The following is a 2,673-nucleotide window of genomic DNA, read 5'->3' on the forward strand; positions in this document are numbered from 1 at the left end:
GATCGTGACCTGAACCTAAATCAAGAGTCAGATGCTTAACTGACTGAGCCACCCAGGTGCCCCTGAGTGCTGTAAAATATAGCGTATTGGGGCACCTGGGTGGCCCTGTCGGCTAAGCATCTACCTTCGGCTCAGGTCACGATCTCACGGTTTGTGAGTTCAAGCCCCGCATCAGGGTCTGTGCTGACAGCTCAGAGCCTGGAGCCTGCTTCGGATTCTGTGTCTCCCTCTCTCTGTCCCTCCCCTGCTGACATTCTGTCTGTCTCTCTCTCAAAAATAAATAAACATTAAAAACATTGAACACCATGGTAACAACCACTGTAGGCAAAACCCACAGACAGATGCTTATAGTTAACATGTGCTACTCTAATGAGAGAAGCAGGATATTTGCATAACTTCCAGTTTGTGTTATCTCCCCCTGAAAAATATTTATTAATTACTGTGCTGGTTTTAACATGGGTTCACACGGGGCGCCTGGGTGGCTCAGTCGGTTGAGCGTCCGACTTCAGCTCAGGTCACGATCTCACGGTTCATGAGTTTGAGCCCCGAGTCGAGCTCTGCGCTGACAGCTCAGAGCCTGGAGCCTGCTTCGGATTCCGTGTCTCCCTCTCTCTCTGCCCCTCCCCCACTTGTGCTCTGTCTCTCAAAAATAAATAAATGTAAAAAAATAAAAATAAAAAAAACACAGGTTCACACATGTAAAAAAAAATTTTTTAAGTTTTTATTTATTTTTGAGAGAGAGAGAGAGAGAGAGAGAGCTAACAGGGGAGGGGCAGAGAGAGAATCCCAAGCAGAGTCCAGAGTCAGCCCAGAGCCTAATGTGGGGCTTAAACCCACGAACCATGAGATCATGACCCGAGTTGAAATCAAGTTGGACACTTAACCAACTGAGCCACCCAGGCACCCCTGTTTACACATTTTTTAAGAGTGCTTCCTGTGGGAGGAGGGAATTAATTCTCTTCCCCTTGGAGTGGGGCTGGCTTAGGGACTCACCTCATAGGAATAAGGCAGTGTTTATCAACCTTGTTTTAAATTTTGCACACACACACCCCCCCCCCGCCACCACCAAATAGCCTTTTAAATATTTTCCCTTCTTGCCCCCTTATATCCAATATTAAGAAGTAAGGGGTGCCTGGGTGGTTCAGTCAGTTAAGCGATCAACTTTGCCTCAGGTCATGATCTTGCGGCCCCGTGAGTTCGAGCCCAGCGTCAGGCTCTGTGCTGACAGCTCAGAGCCTGGAATCTGCTTCAGATTCTGAGTCTCCCTGTCTCTCTGCCCCTCCCCCGCTCATGCTCTGTCTCTCTCAGTCTCAAAAATAAAATAAACACACACACAATTTTTTTTTTAATAAGGTCATGAGGACGGACCCTAACCCAGTATGACTGGGGTCCTTATCAGAGGAGGTTAGGACACAGACGCGCACAGAGGGACGATCGTGTGAGGACACAGGGAGGAGACGGTGTCTATGCCCCCACGAGAGACGCCTCGGAAGGAACCAGACCAACTTGCCCACGGCTGGATCTCAGACTCCCAGCCTCCAGAGCCGTGAGACAACACGTGTCTGGTGTGTTAGCCGCCCTGCGTGTGGTCCTTTGTCGCGGCAGTCCTAGGAGGCTAACACAGCCGCCAAAGGCCACGTGGGGTCCTGGATTCAATCCTGGAACGGGAAAAGGACACCTGTGGAAAAACGTGAAACGCAAACGAAGCCTTTTGTTTCGCTAATGGTATTGCACCAATGTTCCTTTCCTCTTTTTGACAAGTGACAGTAATTTAAGATGTTAACAGGAGAGGAAGCTGAGTTAAGTGTATACGGAACTTCCTGCACTATCTTTGCAATTAATCTGTAAATCCAAATGGTTGCACAACAGCGTGAATGTGATTGATGCTGCTGAGCTGTGTGCTTAAAAATGATTAAGATGAAAAATTCTATGTCGTATGTGTGTCTTTTACCACAATAAAACAACTCTGTCAAAAATCTACTTAGGATGTTTAGGGATGCCCGGGTGGCTCAGTCAGTTGAGCGTCCGACTTCGGCTCAGGTCATGGTCTCGAGGTTCATGAGTTCGAGCCCCCCGTCAGGCTCTGTGCTGACAGCTCGGAGCCTGGCGCCTGCTTTGGATTCTGTGTCTCGCTCTCTCTCTGCCCCTCCCCCACGCGTGCTCTGTCTCGTCTCTCTCTCCCAGAAAAAGAGAGAAATATTTAAAAATGTTTTTAAAAATCTACTTGGGATTTTTATTGGGATGCTACTGAATTTATAAATTAATTTGGGAAGAATTAATATTCAAGAGTTTTTCTTATCTTGGGAAAAGGATGTTTTCCCTTCCTCATTCTTTTCTAAACGCTCATTGCTCAGACATAAGGCCACGCCCTTTATAGATCAATCTTGCTTCACCCTATAATGAATCCAGATATTACTTCCCTAGGACCTTTGAGAAAAGTAAGCAGGGCTGCAAAATACTGTCAACTTTTCAATATGTATAGGTTTTGCTTATTTTTATTTTCCTATTGCATTGGCACCTTTATTTTATTCTTGATTGTTATCAGAAATGGTCCTCAGAATTCGCAATTAAGGAAGACACTTATTTTTTTTTTATGTTTTTTAACGTTTATTTATTTTTGAGACAGAGAGAGACAGAGCATGAACAGGGGAGGGGCAGAGAGAGAGGGAGACA

The sequence above is a fragment of the Panthera uncia genome, chromosome A2 (genome assembly GCF_023721935.1).
Source record: "Panthera uncia isolate 11264 chromosome A2, Puncia_PCG_1.0, whole genome shotgun sequence".
Lineage (NCBI taxonomy): Eukaryota > Metazoa > Chordata > Mammalia > Carnivora > Felidae > Panthera > Panthera uncia.